This window comes from Patella vulgata, chromosome 2 (genome assembly GCF_932274485.2).
Source record: "Patella vulgata chromosome 2, xgPatVulg1.2, whole genome shotgun sequence".
Taxonomy (NCBI): Eukaryota; Metazoa; Mollusca; class Gastropoda; family Patellidae; genus Patella; species Patella vulgata.
In genome coordinates this window covers 32,010,618-32,029,705 of record NC_065880.2, presented here as the reverse complement: position 1 = coordinate 32,029,705, position 19,088 = coordinate 32,010,618, and the positions used below count along the sequence as shown (strand labels likewise).

The 19,088-nt window shown below is 38.2% G+C and overlaps 1 non-coding gene across 1 annotated transcript; it reads left to right on the top strand.

The window, feature by feature from the left end:
- Nucleotides 1–5,075: 5,075 nt before the first annotated feature.
- On the top strand, nt 5,076–5,239 carry LOC126813593 (U1 spliceosomal RNA). The gene has a single exon (XR_007676927.1). It is a non-coding gene; the product is annotated as a U1 spliceosomal RNA (small nuclear RNA).
- The last annotated feature ends 13,849 nt before the right edge of the window (nt 5,240–19,088 follow it).

Below are 19,088 nucleotides of genomic sequence, written 5' to 3'. Positions count from 1 at the left end.
ATGTCGTGCGATCAAACCGGGGTTTGGTTACCCGATAGACCAACCCAGCATTTGTTTTTTATTTTTTAAAATCGCCAACCAGCAGTCGTGACCTTGACACGCTAGGCGTCCCTGAATTATTTCGGTTTTTGCCCGGTAGAGGGCCCATGAATATGGTCACGGTCACAGGAACTTCACCTCCGAACATGTCACGTTGGCCCGCATGACCCGGCAGGTCAAGGTCATCCGAAAGGCTATAGTCCGCCGTGATATGGCCCGCACAGTAAGACAAATGTTACGACCTTGGATGGACAGTGCATTGACCTTTCGAATGTCCCCTTTGACCTTGGGATCGAAAATCTCTTAAATCTTAGTCCGGGTCTTGGAAAAGAAGGTCGGTCGGTCACGGGGCTGTCACGTTGGCTCAAGGTCATGACCTTTGCTGACCTTCCCTGGCTTCGGAAGTGACTTTAGATAAAAGGTCACATTCACCTACCGACACTCGAAAAGGACATGTCTTCCGGCCCGCGTGACCTCGATAGATCAAGGGGACCTGAAAAGTTTAAGGTCACCGATATATCGACATATTACTTTATTAATATCGCGATAGGTTTCGCGCTATTGACCCCTGTACGCCTCCATACCAAACAACCACCATGTCTTGTGATTTTCACAGCGTTATGATGGTGAATATTTAATCATAAAATCAAAAACAAAATGAAAGATATTATAAAATATTAATCAACAGATATCCAGTGCCCAAAGTCTAAATCTTATTTGTTAGAAAATTGATTGATCAAAGAGACATACAGAGATTGAAATCTATATGTACCTCTCCAACCAATCAACATAGGAAATATTACTATGAAACTGAAAACAGGAACAGCGTCAATTGACCAGAGAGATATGCAAAGACCCACGTTCTTCAATAGGCCTCTCAACAATCATAAATGAAAAACTAAAATGTAATTTATTGTTATCGTCAACCAAACAAAACAACCCTGGGTCTAACCAATATTTCTGAAATTTACTAGGATCTAATCTAAAAATATCAACTAGTTCTAAACCTTAATAAAAAAAATGACAAATGATACTGTTAGAAATAAAGGTTTTATAACGGAATTTACAATCATTCCTATTATGCCAAATAGTAGTTTTCAGTGAATACACTAACTACAACAAAAGAATTACAGAGGAAAGGTAAATATTTAATCAGTTTAAAAGTTAATTTGAATTTCGCCAAACATGAAAATTAATCCAGTTGTGAATGATATCCCATAGAGGGGAGACAACTCAACAAGTGTCAAATAAATGCACTAAAGATTCGACCACATTATATAATAAACGTTTTTCTAAAGAATGACGCCTAAAATATAGAGTTCACATTTATTGTGTCATCAGCAAAATGCCAATCACCTATGACCCATCGAACGTCTAAACAGGAATATTAAATTCCGTTGATCTTATCTTTATTTATTAGATCCCTGACTATAAAAAGTTCGTAAATGTCCAGAAAAAAGCTTTACAGTAGACACGCCATCAGCATACGTTGTCTTACGAGCCTCGCCTTACCTACAGACAGTGAAACACCTTTTATCCACTGATCAGACCTAATCTTTATCATTATTAAAACATGGTTAGAGGAAACAGTCCTGGGGACTAAACGCTTCACTTTAAAAAGTTCAAATTTGTTGCCATTAACCAAAGATGAGCCCCATCTTGACTTATGAAGACGGGCACGCATCGCGCAGTGTGCTGCGGGACGGAAATTTTGCCCGACGGCGGCACTACGTCCTGCTCTTATATAGTATTGCAACAGTCAAGGGTTATTTTACGTGCACGGGACCTCGGTTTTCCGACTCATCCCACGGTTGACAAGGGAAATAACACCGGAAACCCCATACAATAAATGAATGAATGAAATATGGTTTTATGGCACGTCAGCTCCAACCGGGCTATATTGCGCCAAACATATGGTGAATCTAACGAGACAAATTAAAACAATATCACATAAATGAATTTATATATGTAAATAAAAACAAATATCACAGAAAATATATTAATTAAAAATAAATATAACAAATCTTTTACATATATAAATATTTAAAACGATATACATGATTAAATATATACAATTAAAATTGATAATAAAAGTTTGTCTCTTTTAAAAATGTTAGCACTTTGTCATATAGCTCCGGTTGAGCAAATAGCTGACGTACTGACTGGCAACGGTAATATTTAGATCTAATGTTCTTGAGATGATTGCACTCAATCAAGATGTGTTTCACTGTCAAAGTAACATGACAGTGAACACATTCCGGTTGAGGCTCTCGCTTCAAAATGAAAATATGAGTTAAAAAAGTATGACCAATGCGAGAGCGACACAAAACAACTTCATCCCTCCTGTTGGTTCTATAGGAGTTGGGCCAATCTCCTAGGAGAGGCTTAATGTGATGAAGTTTATTTGTGCCTGCAAGATCCCAAGACCGTTGCCAGCGGTCATAAATAAAATGATTTATACATAATTTAAAATCTTTATATGGTATTAAAAAGTGTGATTGGGGAAGATCTAAAGCAGCTTTGGCAGCAAAATCTGCTTGATCATTCCCCCTTATATCAACGTGACTGGGGAGCCAGCAAAAGACAACGTCTTTGCTGCTCAACTCGTAAGATAGTAGCAGACGATAAACATCTGCTACTAATGGGTGTTCAAGCTGTTTATTGTGAATTGCTTGAAGCGAGGACAGAGAATCAGTAAAGATGACATGCTTTAAAGATGAAGAGGATTGTATGAACTCCAAGGCCTGAAGAATGGCCTGGAGTTCAGCTGTAAATATTGAAGCAGCAGGTGGAAGACACACAGAAATGGTCTCAGATGGCGTGACGGTAGCCGAAGCTACCCGGTCGCCATCTTTAGAACCATCTGTGTAAATAGGAGCATAATCACCATACTTAGACCTTAACTCTCTAAAGAGAGATTGGAACACCGTAAAGCTAGTATCTCTCTTTTTATGTTGAGTAAGATCGAAATCGATCTTTGGGGGAGATATAGTCCACGGTGGAGTCCTAAAAACAGGGGAATTCGCAATACTGTCAAGGCTGATACCAGCCTCAGACAAAAGGGGTTGTATGCGAATAACGAATGATGGAATGAAATTAGTCTTCACAAGATACAAATGCTCATGAAGAGGTCTAAATATGGTGTTAAATGAAATGTGATTCGGCAGTGATGCAATTTTCGTAGCATACTGCAGGGCCAGTTTATCACGTCTGTTGTGCAGTGAGGGCTCGTGTGCCTCGACGTATAAACTGTCCACTGTAGATGTACGAAATGCCCCTAGACTGATTCTAAGTCCTTGGTTATGTATGGTGTCGAGCTCTTTGAGATACGACTCGCGGGCAGACCCATACACAATACACCCATAATCTAGTTTTGATCGTATTAATGCTCGATATAATCTGAGCAAGACCTTACGGTCTGCTCCCCAGTCAGTATTTGATAGGACTCTCAATATGTTGAGGGCTTTCAGACATTTCTTTTTTAGGTTTTTAATGTGGGGGATAAATGATAATTTCTTATCAAATATCAGCCCCAGAAATTTGGTTTCATCCACAACTGGAAGGCGATTGCCATCCAAATAAAGTTCTGGATCTGGATGCAAACCTCGTTTCTGACAGAAATGCATGCAGACAGTCTTGGATTTCGAAAACCGAAATCCATTTTCGGTTGCCCATTGTTGGAGTGAATTCAAACAAAGCTGCAACTTACGTTCGATTATCCGCATGTCTGTAGAACCATAGCACATCTGAAAGTCATCAACATAGAGAGCCCCGTTTGTACCTGGTTTAAGGCACGCTGGGATCGTGTTAATTTTTATGGCAAAGAGAGTAGGAGATAATATGCTTCCCTGAGGAACCCCCATTTCCTGAGGAAATGGGTCAGAGAATATTGATCCCAGTCGTACCTTAAATGACCTATCTTCCAGGAAATTTTTAATGAAGATAGGTAAGCGACCTCGTAGGCCGAGGTTATGTAGGTCGCGCATGATACCATGTTTCCACGTGGTATCATATGCTTTCTCCAGATCAAAAAATATTGCAAATAAATGTTGTTTCTGGATGAAAGCGTCCCTGATGAACGTTTCAAATCGAACGAGATGATCAAGAGTGCTCGTTTGGGACCGAAATCCACATTGGAGGTCAGTAATAAGGTTGTTGGACTCAAGGTACCAAACAAGCCTTCGATTGATCAATCTCTCCATGGTTTTGCAAATACAGCTAGTTAAAGCGATCGGACGATAGTTGGTAGGATTCGTATGATCTTTACCCGGTTTAGAAATAGGAATTATTGTGGCTTCATGCCACGAAGGAGGGAAATTCCCATCAACCCAAATCCGATTAAAAAGATCCAGTAAAATAAGAAGTGTTGGATAAGGTAGATGTTTTAAAATTTGGTAGTGTATGTCATCTGGATCAGATGCAGTGTCCCGAGCTCGCTTTAACGAATCACGGAGCTCTGCAATGGAAAAACGATCATTATAGCATTCATCATTACAGGACTTGAAATTAACTCGCCTTTTCTCCTGTTGATTCTTAATGCCCCGAAAGGCATCAGAGGAGAAATTGGATGATGAATTGAATGAAAATGTACTGGCCAGAGAATTGGCAATATCAGGAAATGTTGTTAAGGTGGTATTATCAACATTGAGATGGTTAACTGATAATGCACTACTTTTACCTTTAATCCTACCCCATACCGATTTGGAAGTGGTACGGCAATTTATCCTAGAGACGTAACCTTGCCATGAAGACTTCTTTCGTATCTCTGTCGGAGACCAGACAACTCCGCCAGAATGGCCACATACAGTCTACATTCTCCCTTCGATCAGAGGTGCGTTTTGTCGGAAAACAGTGTCTCGAAATACCACAATGTATAGTTAGTAGCCGGGCAGTGGTTAATTTGCTTGTCTGTTGTGGTGTGCTATGGGTCGATTTTTTGGCTTGGCTTTGGTGTCGCGCAACGGGTAGGTGTGGTCGGGCCCTAGCGGGACGAGTGCCCACGGCGCAGGAGTCAGCCGATGGCGGCCGAGAAAGGCATACTTACCTGGTACGGGAGGCACCGTGATCCGCAAGGCGGTCCTCCCAGGGTGAGGCCTTTCCATTGCACCTAGGTTTGGCTGACCCCTGCGATCGCCCCAAATGTGGGCGACTCGAGTACGTAATTTCTTAGTGTGGGGGACTGCGTTCGCGCTTTCCCCTGTTAATTCAATACGAAAAGAGATCCCTTACCTCTACCTTGCACCCTTGAATTGCACATCTATTTCATTCACACAAGCCCGTCAACAGTCAACAATCGTTTCACGTCATAATAGCTTCCACGTTTGTTTACCTTATTCAGTATAGTTTGAGTTGTGTTTCTCCATTTATTTCCCGAGATTTTAGCCAGGGATGAGTGACGAGGTGTAACAATCGTGCACGTGTTATTATGTGTCAACTGTGGCTGCCCGGGCCGACTGGGGTACGTTAGTTTCAACCAATCAGGTCATCTCGGACAAAACACTGGTCGATGGCGTCTACCACACAGCCTTTCGTATCTCTGTCGGAGACCAGACAACTCCGCCAGAATGGCCACATACAGTCTACATTCTCCCTTCGATCGGAGGTGCGTTTTGCCGAAACGTCGGAAAACAGTGTCTCGAAATACCACAATGTATAGTTAGTAGCCGGGCAGTGGTTAATTTGCTTGTCTGTTGTGGTGTGCTATGGGTCGATATTTTGGCTTTGCTTTGGTGTCGCGCAACGGGTAGGTGTGGTCGGGCCCTAGCGGGACGAGTGCCCACGGCGCAGGAGTCAGCCGATGGCGGCCGAGAAAGGCATACTTACCTGGTACGGGAGGCACCGTGATCCGCATGGAAGTATTCTTAGAGTTCGATTCCAGAGTGTTTTCATTATTGTGTTTATGGTGGTTTTGGTTAATATCAGCCTGAGTATAGCGGTTTTTTCCAGTGTTTAGTGTGGCCTGTGTGGCGTTGTTCATAATGGCTGCCGGTTCAGCAGGTGTTATTATTGATGTGCCAATACTGGATTCTGATATTGATTGGAATATAGCAAGAAGAGTTGTCAAAATCACAGTATCCAGACGTGAGTATATATTTAGAAATGACATTTTATCGATGTTGGAAGCGTTTTTCTGTAATCAAAACTGTGTCGAGGCTATTGCTAAGAGAGAGAAGCCAGGGGAATGGTATGCAACATTGTCTTCTGAACGACTGGTTCAGAAGTTGTTAGACAAAGGTACATTTTTATGGAGTAATTTGAGGTTCGGTTTTTGTGATGAAGATACGACGGTGGTGAATTTAAGGGTACACTGGGTGCCGCGAAAAATGAAAGACGTATATTTGTATAATATATTTAGTTCGTTCGGTGAGGTAAAGTTCATTGGTGAAGACTCTGCATCGTGTGACGGTAATAAACTCAAGACGGGTATGAGGAATGTAACCTTGAATTGTAAAAGCGTTCAAGTTCAAAATATACCCCATGTGATTCGTGCGACGGGGGGTGCTATAAAGATGTTGGTCACTACCCCGGGTCGACTTCCCCTATGTTTGCGTTGCAACATGGTGGGTCATGTTAGCATGGAATGTTCAACAGGGGGCAGAGGGAGGGCCGATGTTATAGGAGCTCCGAGATTTTCTGAGGTGGTCCAGGGAATACCCGTTCAGCCTCAGGTGAACACTGACAAACCAAGTGTGCCCAGTGATGACAGCATGACGGAGAGTGAGGAGTATGGAGAAGAGGGGGAAATGAGGGACAGTGGGGAAATAGTGTTTTCGGAGGGTGGTAAGGAGGAGGAGACGGGGGTACTAGATGAGACTGATATTAATGTTATTGAGGAGACGGCAGATGAAAGTGGGGTTATTAGGGGGGAAAGTGGGGTTGTTGATACTGAGGAATGTGAAAAGGGTATAAGTTCTATTTTTGACCCCCCAGAGGGTGAGTTGGGAGATCTTAAAAGCACGTTAATTTCTTTAAAGCAGGCAGAGGGTAATGGTGGAGGGAGTTTGGGTGGGGGTAAGGCGGGACTGAAGAGGGGGGCGGGTGGTGCAGGAGATAGTAAAGTGCCAACGACAGGAGGTAAAGGGGAGGGGGTTAAGAAAAAGAAAGGGGAAAAATCCTAGTATTTATTTTTGATTATGTTTCTTTTGTCCTAAACGACCATTTTATGCCCCCGACTGCTCTAACTCGACATTGGCCCCGGACATACTTTCGACCGCCCAAAGGACTATGATTTTCGATATTCCCATTGTTATAAATATGTGTTTTTATATGTATGTATTAATATATTCTTTCTTATATTTTAGGGTGTATTCCACTTTAAAATTTGTGAAGGGTGTGATGGTGAATGTTTATTCAGTAAGTTGCCTTGTGGTTATTATTTTCTTCATATTTATATATTTATATGTGTTTTTCATGTAAGTATATACTATAATTGTGTAATATATATATATCTACGTATAGTAAATAATTTTTGAATGGAGTCTAAAAGTTTAAATCTTATTTCTGTTAATGTTAATGGTCTTTTAAATGACCGCAGAAAGCGTCTTGTAGTAAGCGACTTAACATCGCTGTCGGCTGATATAGTCTTACTACAAGAGACACATGTTTTTACAGTGGCAGACGGTAATAAGATAGAAAATCTAGGTGATTTTAAGGCTATTTGGAGTTTTGGGTCAAAAGTAAATAAACAATATGGGGTGGGTATTCTAATTTCAAATAAATTAAACTTTTCTATAATTAAATTTGATTTTGATTGGGAGGGTAGAATGGTATATTTAGATATTAATATTGATGATGTGTTTTTTAGAATTTTGAATATTTATGCGCCCGTTGAGTGCACCTCTAGACGGGTTTTTTTTGATTATATTTATAAATATTGTATTTCTTCAAACATTTTGATCCTGGGGGGTGATTTTAATTGTATTTTAGATCCGGTATTAGATAAAATTGGGGGGAACCCGTCTGCCGGAACTGAAGGTTTTTATCCAATTAAAGAAAATTATTAAGGATTTTAAACTTTTAGACTCGTTTCGGACTTTATATCCCACAAAGAAAATTTCGACGTGGCGTGGTGTTGGCGTATCCACACGGATAGATAGATTTTACATTTCGGATAAATATTGTAAATTTGTTAATCGTCATCAAGTTTTGCCTTGTTCAGTTTCTGATCATGATTACATCTTATTAAATATTACTTTAGATAAATCCGTGGCTTTTGGTCCGGGTTATTGGAAACTGAACAATACAATTCTTGATGATGATAATTTTATTTCAGAATTCATAATATTTTGGTCCATTTATTTTGATACTGATTTGGTCGTTTCCATCGATTGGTGGGAACAATGTAAATTAGATATCAAAGATTTTATTATTTTCTATTGTAAGAATAGAAATAAAGAAAATTGTCTTCATCGTCGTCAATTAGAACGTAGATATCATCTTTTAATTTCAGCCGAGAAGTCTAACCCTGGTGATTATTCTGAACAGATCAAGTCAGTGAAGAAAGAATTATTAAATTTGAATTTGATTAAAGATAGAGGCAGCATTATCAGGTCTAAAGCTCTTTTCTTAGATAATAATGAAAACCCGTCTAAGTATTTCTTTAACAAGGAAATAAAGCGCGCAAAAGATAAATTAATTTCTAAATTACAGGATCCTGTTTCGAATCAAATGTTTGAAGATTCTGAGAATCTAACTCGTCAGAGGGGTCAAAACCAAAAGTACGACACATCGTGGTAAGCCTAATGCCAGTCCATCTTCGCGTCATAGTTTTTACCGAAATTGTCTCGTCTGTTTTGCTGCCAGTCCTTCTGATTTCAAGGTGAGTAATACTTCCATAAATAAGTTTATTTTACCTGCTTCAATAAAGTATACAGCATTCTAATGTGTGGCCTATGTATTTTGTGCACTGGACATAATTATTTATGTGTAGCCATATGGCAACAGTGTAACTTATAGTTATGTATAAACTGTAACATTTGGTAACATTGTGCAACAAAGTACTGTAAAGTACTATACAGTTTTATAAGGTATTAAATAATAAATAACATGTTTTTGACATTTTCAGAATTGGATCATGTCATTTGCTGCTCACACCTTTTATGGAAACCGCGCTAAGGCGGTAGTGCCTGTTTCTGGTGACATATCTGTGGACGAAGATGTCACAGATAGTGAGAACGAGGATGAATTTCAACCTGAAACAGCCAATGAGGATACTTCATCTGATGACGATGGTGATAATAATGATGATGAAGTAGAACATGATGGTGATTATAATGATGATGAAGTAGGACATGGTGGTGATAAACGTACGGGTTCCAGTAGAAGCCCCGAATATTATTAAAGCTTACAACAAACATATGGGTGATATGGCCACCACCCTATACAGAACCCCTCTCCGAACGAAATGAAATGAAATGGGATTTAACGTCCTACTACTGTTCTGCTCCTATTCTGGGCTAATGAAGACGGGTATACGCCATACAGTGTGCTATGAGGGAAATTTTGCCCGGGCAGCGGCACTATCGCCTACTCTTATATAGAATTCCAACTGCCAAGGAATCTTTTACGTGCATTCCAATGTATACACGGGACCTCGGTTTTTCGTCTCATCCGAAGGACTAGACAGCTGTCCTTGTCAGGCCCCCCGTCCTGCATCACTGACAAGGGGGAACCACGCCGGAAAATCTGGATGAACTTTCTCGGCCAATGCAGGGATCGAACACTTGAATAATGTACGCAACTGTTTTGTGGACTTTCATACAATCAATTGAATGTTAAAAGTATTCAAGTCATTTGTTTCATGAATATTGTTAGTGTCAAAGACTTCAATAAAGTTTCCCTCTGATATTTAAATCCCTTTTATAATAAAGTTTTTCAGTACCAAATTAAGCAATGTGGCCATTTGTCACAAACACATATTATGTGAAATACACATTGTTGCCATATGGTTACATGCCCAAATTTTGGAAATGTTCAACCAAAAATGTAATGTATTACTCCCAAACGTTACTCTATACAAAGGACATAATTTTCCTACCACTATTTCAACAAGTGACACAAAGAGGGTTAATAGTCAATAAGTAACAATGGGCCATTAATTTAATTAATTTTCTTAATCTATCCAGAGATTTTTTTCCACCCAATGTTCCTAAATTGTATCCATATACAACAGTTTAACACAAGTGTATACATGCTTTCTGTTAGTTAACTTTCTACTGTGTACCCATAGACAATGGTAACTATAGACAATTACTATGTAAATATGTATAAATTATAGTATGGTGTCTAAATTGTAGTATGGTGTCTCTCTATGCAATGACATTTTTTAGTAATAGCACCAAGACGGGTGACAAGTATGTTAAAATGTTTTTAAACCAGTGTCGAATCAGTTTATGACGGCATACCTTTTATCTTTTCATGGTTTACGATGAAACAAAGTAGTGCAGCTATACGTTTGTGCTAGTATGTTTTTGATATAGGCAAATAAATTCCGCAATGAATAAACCGACTTTTAAATACTAGTCTCCAATACTTCTGATAAATCTTCAATTATCGTCGGCTACCGCTCTGTAAACCCATGATCTTATATACGCCTAGCGCACGTGCACTCGGTGTTCTATCTGCGTTTAGGCGACCCATACATTTGCATTACGTTTAGGTAATCTGAACGTAACTATGCTTGGGCAAGTCAAATCAATCAAGAAAATCAGAAACGTATAAGGCCCCTAAAATAACTGGGCTAAACCCAAGAGTCTGCCAATAGAATAACCAAACATTTTCTGACCTCAACTACAAAATCCTAAAAAAAAATCTTTTAACTTCCTTAACCATTGGCCTACCGGGGATAACATTGTCTGAGGATTGGTGGAACAATTACTCATTAAGACAAAAATCAAAAACGTCCATTTTCACTTTTGACGGTGTATCTCTTTGCGAGTCAAGTGGGGCCGTCAGATAAGCCGCTCGCCCATATGAACTGTTTATGTTCATGTGTAGGCAATTGGCCTGTTATTAACATACAGTGGTTACCTCTAATAAAAACAGCAGTGCATTTCCGCAGTTTTGTATTGTTTCTGAATATACCTAACATTTGATTTTTATGCATAGTTCTATCTATTTTTAAATTTGTAACTTGAAGTGATATTAGTTTTTATATCCATATTAATATTTTTATGTGATGTAATTTAACCTGTTTCCATTTCATCATATTTGGCGCAATTTGATCCCGTTGATGCCGACGTGCCATATACCTCCTCTTCACATTAAACCGCCGTAAGACCAGCAACAATTCTAAAACATTACAGACAACAAATTATTTGGTATGTAGATCCAAATACTTTATAGTTATGAACAGTTACTAAGTTCATTCAAGGATTCAAATAGTTCTGTGATGCGATCCGATTCTCTAATAAATAAACAGTAAGGAGGGTCAATATCAGCAATTCTCTTTTCAACTGTAATATGCTGGGTTTCCACTGTCGCACTACGAAAGCATTGTCCCTATGGAGTCCACGACGTACAGATGCGATTCGATACGATCAACACGATTGCTACGACTGACCCCAATATATGATCAAGTTTACTCCGCGATTATAAAGTGAAATGAAATGGGGTTTAACGTCCTACTGTTCTCCGAACTGGGCTAATGAAGACAGGCATACGCCATTCATTGTACTATGAGGGAATCTCTTGCCCGGACAGCGGCACTACGGTCTACTCTTATATCGAATTCCAACTGTCAAGGGATCTTTTACGTGCACGCCAATGTGTACACGGGACCTCGGCAGCTGTCCTTGTCCGACCCTCCACAATAGTTTGTATTGTGTAATAAAACACTACTGTTCTGCTCGGACTGTGCTACTGTGAAATGAAATGGGGTTGAACATCTTACTGCAATGTGCTATGGGGGAAATTTTGCCGTGCAATCGATTTTGAACTGCCAAGAGATGTGTACGCCAATGTGTACACGGGACCTCGGTCGTTCGACCCATCCGAACGACTATACGTTGTCCCTCGACATGCCATCTGTCCTGCACCACCGACAAGGAGGAACCGCACCAGAATATCCTGATGAACTTCCTCTACCAACGTAGGGATCGAGCACGAGACCGCCAGATTAGCGAACCAACGTGCAATAAAACAATTGTGCTCAAACTTGATAGCGGGGTTAAGTCTTCCACTAGTTTTAAAAAGAGAATTACCACCGAATTACAGTATGCATTGGTGGTAGAAGATCAATACCAAGTATGTTTTTGAATTCATCCGAAGACAGGAAGGAATTATCTCTTAATTTAACTAGTCATACTAATTCGATGATTGTCAGAGAAAGGCGTGTAATATACATGTCAATGCCATAACCCGAAGAGCTACTTCAAATTTCATTTCTGTTCAATTTTCCATTCCAATATCGACACAAGCTATAGCTACCTTATTATCAATTCATCAGATGGGTCGTTCCGTTCCGTTCCGCCTTTTAGTATAGTAAGCAACAAAGACAATTTTCACGCATGCAAATTAAGAACAGAAAAGCAAACATTTCGATGTGTAATTTATGTCACAAACCGTAGAAATCATTAGAAATCTTGGTGTTAATGAATAGAACTTTCAGTGACTTTAAGTTGTTGATGGAATGCTATAATTGGTCTTTGTGTATTTAAATTTTGTTGTTATATCTATTTATCATGTTAAAAGTTTTAAAGCATAATATTACCTACATTCATACTAAAAATATGTGGTGGAAATCCATCCATTATTGTTCGTTCTATTGTTTTGTTTAATTCCTAATTTATAGGTAAAACAAATGTTAGAATTCTTTTGAAACTTTACATTTAAAAACAGAATACGGGTTGAAAAAATTATAAGTAAAAAAGCAAACAACGCTATGATCTGATGGTTAAATTTCATTTCCAGGAATTGCTTTAAAGTAGGTCAAAAAGTAGTCAAATTATCGCTATGATGGTTGTCACCTCCTGGGTCGACAGTTCTAGAATCACAGTATTTTACTATTTAGACTAAAGTCAATGATGTCATTGCAAATCAGTAGCACCGGTCGTAGGTGATCAGCTACCGGGGTGCAAATGAAAGGCACAACAATGGGTGGACCGCTACTTGCAGATCATGGTAAGGATGCCTTTCTCGACCGCCATCGCCTGACTCCTGCTACCAAGCACTCTGAATGCCCGACTACAGCATCAAAGCAAAGTAGACGGTCAAATGCCTTTGGGGAAGTAAGTAAATGAAATGGAATGCGGTTTAACGTCCCAGACATATGTCCGTGTCAGGCACACTGACAAGGGGAAGCCACGCCGGAAAACACTGAATTTTCTCGGCCAATGCAGGGATTGAACACGCGATCTTCAGGCTAGCGACATTACGGAAGTAGAGAGTCAGTATCACTAATCGCGATTCAACATAGCTCATACAGTAGTATATATGTATTCATCTGTATGATCAGTTCATAGTGGAACCTGAAAATATACTTTAAACGGCATCACGAGACGAAGTCCTAAATATGCATACTGTGCTCTAATAATTATTTTCAATATAAAATGTATGTGTAATTTATGTAGCGCTAACGTCTCGACGAACATTTTGAACTAGAACTATTGACCTCCAGGTAATTTATGCATATAAATTATACAAATTGTATTTTGAAGAAATGTATACAGTGTGTATTAAAACATAATTTATGTCTAACTACATGTAATTAATAAATACAAGTCGAACATAGACAATAAAACATGAAGTAGAAGTCGCTTACCTTAAATGCGAGAACATCAATTGAATGGTAGCAATGTAATGTTCTGCGAAATGAAGCTGAACTCTACTTGTATTCGAAATGAGATGAAATGGAGTATTTTTGGCACGCCGGCTCTTCTGTATACAATCAATTGTTTATTTGGACGGTAACCTATTAGACAATCGTAGTTTTAAATCTAAACGTAATTATTTCTACAGCATTCGTGTCTGCGAACAGTACATGATTATGAAACCCTTTTTGCTTCTCAGGTAATGCCTAAATCTCGTTATCTTTTTCTGTGTCCATAGTTATCTGGCAATCGGACCTTTTAAAACTGACTTTCTAATTAAACGTTTAAAACAATGCTTTTTCTAATTCGTCGGTTGGTGTGTAAAGTACACAAAGAAATGGACGCACTACCCGATTGGAAAACAAACAAGCCAACAATGAGGCTGATGTCCCCCGCCGAAATAGGAAAATAAAGTATTGAACAATCAAACAGTATATCTTTACTTATAGTCTAAGCATACAATGTTTTTGATGGAATAATTATAGCATATTAAGGGGAAAACATGCTCTATGCCTACAGATCTAGAGTTTGGTTGTATCAACGGGTCTATTTTCCATCTTGCTGCAAGTTGTGCAAAGTTCACTGTTTTCTTTCTGTCATTAAATGTCAATTCATTATTGCATACTACATATTTAATTAATTTATAATAGTTTCTTTTTCAATTTGTTTTTTCCATTTATTTGTTTATTTACCTTGCCTATATTCATTGTATTCAGAGAAAAGGGAAAATCCTTTGCATTTAAAAAACCAGGTGCCGAAAAGTTGAATACACTAAGATGCATGTATGTGAATCTGAAAGTTATTGTAGCAGATGAAATATCTATGTTTGGTGGGTCATCATTAGAACATTAACATCTTTCTTTACAAGAAATATTTCAAGATTCATCACAAATCCATCCATTTGCTGGAATTTCTGTCTTGGCTGTGGGCGATCTCATGCAGTTAAATCCAGTCGGAGACCGTGCAGTTTTTAAAGAAAACCATCAAAATGACTACACTGCGTTGGCTGGGTCATTATGGACAAATCATTTCCAACTTATAGAATTAACAGAAATTGTTCGTCAAAAAGGAGATCCTGTGTTTGCTGAAGTATTATCTCGCATACGTACTGGTAATATGACTCACGAAGACATTGAAGTTTTAAATCAATTAGAAAATACAGATACATCAAACTTTCCTATTGATACTGTACATTTATATATGACCAACCAACAAGTTTCAGTCTATAACAATGAAAAACTTGAAACTTTACCTCAGCCTCACATCACCATAGCATCAGTAGATAGTAAAAGAGATCTGCATACTAACATACAATCAATTACTATTCCACCCAGTAGTATATACCAAACGGGTGGTTTGCCGTCACAACTTACCATTGCTAAAGGTGCCCGTGTGATGTTAACCAAGAATTATGATATTGCAGATCATTTAGTTAATGGTGTTATTGGAACTGTTGTAGAATTTAATATACCCGCCAATTCACCAGTTAATGGGCATATATATCTTAAATTTGACAGTGCCATTATAGGTAACGAAACAAAAAAGAATTCTCCTCAACATTTAAGATATGCAGTTGGTATCCAAGCTGTAACAGTCAAATTTATCTTAGCATCGAAATGTCATATTCCAGTTGAAAGAAAAATGTATCCATTAATACTAGCCTATGGGCTTACAACCCATAAAGCCCAGGGAAGTACATATGAATATATGATTGCTGACTTTACATCAACTACTAAATTACCACCACAACAAGGTCTTGCATACACAATGTTAAGTAGAGCCACTTCCAGGGCATCTATTAAAACTATCAACTTCAAATCAACTGACATAAAAGTTAACAAACAAGCTATTGACGAAATAAATAGAATGAACAGAGAATCATTATTTGAATGGAAACATCCTTTGAGTCAGTTAAATCCAAATAATCTTAGCATTGGCCATGTTAATATTAGATCGCTTAATCTTCATGCAAAAGACTTGAAACATGATCAACCTATTCTTAACTTAAGTATAATTTGTGTCACAGAAACATATGCTAATTATTTGTCTCATCTGCATAGAATCGACAACTTTAATTTCTTGGGTAAACCTACACCTCATGGTGTTGGTTTTTACATTTCTAAACAAGTACAGGTGACAGAGTATTCCCTTCCTAATGAAATTATTGATATTGAATACCATACTATAAAATTAGACTATAATCATAAGCCATCGATTCAAGTTGTAATATACAAATCACATACACAACATCTTACTGACTTTATAACTCAGTTTGATACATTAGTTAGTGGTATTAAACAAAACTCTCACAATATTCTACTACTTGGTGATTTTAATATGGATCCAACACAACTTGACAATATTATTTTGAAACACAATTTACAACAATTGATTACATCTCCAACTCATTTCCATGGTGGTACATTGGATTTTATCATATCATCTATTCCTGATATAAATACTGGCTCATTCCCACTACCATATACAGATCATCATATCATATGGGCATCATTACCATAAAAATGTAAATCTTAAGTCCCATCACCATTTAACACAATTCTTTGCTCACTGCTCACATATAAATAGACATAGTTTTTGTATTTTATGATCTTTTCTTCTTCCATTCTCCCTCAAAATAATAATTAATGTGATTATTGTTATAAAAAATTTGAACAGTGAAAAATAAAGAGTTTAAAAAAAAAAAACAACATTGTCATTATTTATTCATAACTTATACCATGGATAAAAAGCAACTGCTAAAATGCACTACCTGGTGGCTTATTTGGCTTAGCCTTATGCAAAACTTAGTCAAGGCAGAACTTAGTCAAGGTATTCATGTAATGAAACTATAAACCAAGTTTGATCACTCTCACTTAATTAGACCTAAAGTTATCGTGCCCCAAAGCATCAACCAATCAAATAGCTTATCTCGGCCTATGCAGAAAATGCTCATTATCGAGGTATTCATGTAATGAAACTATAAACCAAGTTTGATCACTCTCACTTAATTAGAACTAAAGTTATCCGTGTCCCAAAGCATCAACCAATCAAATGACTTATGTCGGCTTAGCCTGCGCAGAAAAGGTTCATCTAATTAGAACTAAAGTTATCGTGCCCCAAAGCATCAACCAATCAAATAGCTTATCTCGGCCTATGCAGAAAATGCTCATTATCGAGGTATTCATGTAATGAAACTATAAACCAAGTTTGATCACTCTCACTTAATTAGAACTAGAGTTATCGTGTCCCAAAGCATCAACCAATCAAATGACTTATGTCGGCTTAGCCTGCGCAGAAAAGGTTCATCTTCGAACTCCATCTAGGCATTGACCTAATAAAGGCCTACACCAAGTTTGAACCTTCTACCTCAATTGGGAGGAGAGTTATTGTGTCCCAAAAAGTGTGACAGACAGACAAACAGACAGACGGACGAACCCATTTTAATAGTCCCCTGCTTTCTTCGAAAGGCGGGGGACAATAAGCATACACACCAATTTTGAACATTTTAACTCAATTCGAAGGAGTGTGACGGACAGACAGACAACGGACGAACCCATTTTAATAGTCCCCTGCTTTCTTCGAAAGGCGGGGGACAATAAGCATACACACCAATTTTGAACATTTTAACTCAATTCGAAGGAGAGTTATTGTGTTCCAAAGTCCCAGCAAATCAAATTGCTTATCGCTCTGCTTAATCTGAGCAGAAAATGCTCATTATCGATCTTAGTCAAGGTATTACTGTAATGAAACTATACACCAAGTTTCGTCACTCTCACTTAATTAGAACTAAAGTTATAGTGTCCCAAAGCATCAACCAATCAAATTGTTTATCTACTTAATTAGAACTAAAGTTATAGTGTCCCAAAGCATCAACCAATCAAATTGTTTATCTCTGCTTACCCTAAGCGGAACGGACAGACAAACAGACAGACGGACGAACCCATTTTAATAGTTCCCTGCTTTCTTCGAAAGGCGGGGGACAATAAGCATGAACATTTACTCAATTCGAAGATCAACCAATCAAATTGTTTATCTCTGCTTACCATAAGCGGAACGGACAGACAGACAAACAGACAGACGGACGAACCCATTTTAATAGTTCCCTGCTTTCTTCGAAAGGCGGGGGACAATCAAAGTAGGAGAGTTATTGTTTTCCAAAGTCTCGACCAATCAAATTGCGTATCGCTCTGCTTACCCTGAGCAGAAAATGCTCATTATCAAACTTAGTCAAGGTATTACTGTAATGAAACTATACACCAAGTTTCATCAATCTCACTTTATTAGAACTAAAGTTATCGTGTCCCAAAGCATCAACCAATCAAATTGCTTATCTCTGCTTACCCTAAGCGGAAAATGCTCATCTTCGAACTCCATCAAGGCATTGACCTAATCAACACATACACCAAGTTTGACATTCTAGCTCAATTAGGAAGAGAGTTATCGTGCCCCAAAGTATCAACCAATCAAATTGCTTATCTCTGCTTACCCTAAGCGGAAAATGCTCATCTTCGAACTCCATCAAGGCATTGACCTAATAAACACATACACCAAGTTTGAACATTCTAGCTCAATTAAAAGTTATCGTGTCCCAAAGCATCAACCAATCAAATTGCTTATCTCTGCTTACCCTAAGCGGAAAATGCTCATCTTCGAACTCCATCAAGGCATTGACCTAATAAACACATACACCAAGTTTGAACATTCTAGCCCAATTAGGAAGAGAGTTATCGTGTCCCAAAGCATCAACCAATCAAATTGCTTATCTCTGCTTACCCTAAGCGGAAAATGCTCATCTTCGAACTCCATCAAGGCATTGACCTAATAAACACATACACCAAGTTTGAACATTCTAGCTCAATTAGGAAGAGAGTTATTGTGTTCCAAAAAGTGTGACGGACAGACAGACAGACGGACGAACCCATTTTAATAGTCCCCTGCTTTCTTCGAAAAGCGGGGGACAATAAACGTGTATACTGTATATACATTTTTAAGATAAGAAATAATAAGCGTGCTAAGGTCTAACCGTAACTTAGTCAATTTTTCAAATTTTTAAAGCATTCCTGTAATACAATATCATTTGGGATCTAAATTTTATTATTGTTTTTGAATTCATATTTTAATTTATATTTTTCATTTGTAACTCATTTTGGGCATGTGACAGATTAATTGTAAAATGTAATCTGCATCAGGTATTATGTAAGATATAATGGGTTGTCAAACTTATTTGCTCGGTTTGTCTTT